This window comes from Etheostoma spectabile, chromosome 15 (genome assembly GCF_008692095.1).
Source record: "Etheostoma spectabile isolate EspeVRDwgs_2016 chromosome 15, UIUC_Espe_1.0, whole genome shotgun sequence".
NCBI classification, from domain to species: Eukaryota; Metazoa; Chordata; class Actinopteri; order Perciformes; family Percidae; genus Etheostoma; species Etheostoma spectabile.
In genome coordinates, this window is record NC_045747.1 from 749,429 (window position 1) to 749,816 (window position 388).

At 38.7% G+C, this 388-nt stretch overlaps 1 long non-coding RNA gene across 1 annotated transcript in view; it reads right to left on the bottom strand.

The window, feature by feature from the left end:
* Positions 1–247, bottom strand: part of LOC116703579 (uncharacterized) — a 10,056-nt gene extending 9,809 nt beyond the window's left edge. The window contains exon 1 of the long non-coding RNA XR_004335462.1: positions 177–247. This is a non-coding gene — a long non-coding RNA (uncharacterized LOC116703579). The remainder of the gene's footprint in view (positions 1–176) is intronic.
* Positions 248–388: the final 141 nt, after the last annotated feature.

Genomic DNA, 388 nt, shown 5'->3' on the forward strand with positions numbered 1-388 from the left:
GTACACATTGCAAATATTACACGGTGGTTAAAGGTTAGACCAGAGGGCTCTGCAGTGATCTGAGAGGATTCCTGGTCTAAGGCCCCTGACGGAGGACTTGCTGAAGCATCGTAGCGTCCCCTGGCGGCCATGTTGGAACATCACCATCTGGTTCCATCAAGTCCCACCGCAGGGACTAGTGTTAATTTTGTCTCCTCTTTTTAATTTAGTCTTAGTCTTGTGCCAAATGTTCTTGATAGTTTTAGTCATGTTTAGAGTTTTAGTTGCTCTAAAATCTCGTCATTTTAGTCAAAGAGAACTCAACTTAGACAAGTTTTAGTCAAACATTTTTGGTGTTTTTTTTTATATTTAAAAAAAAAGATTATTTCTGATAACTATTTCAGTCAAA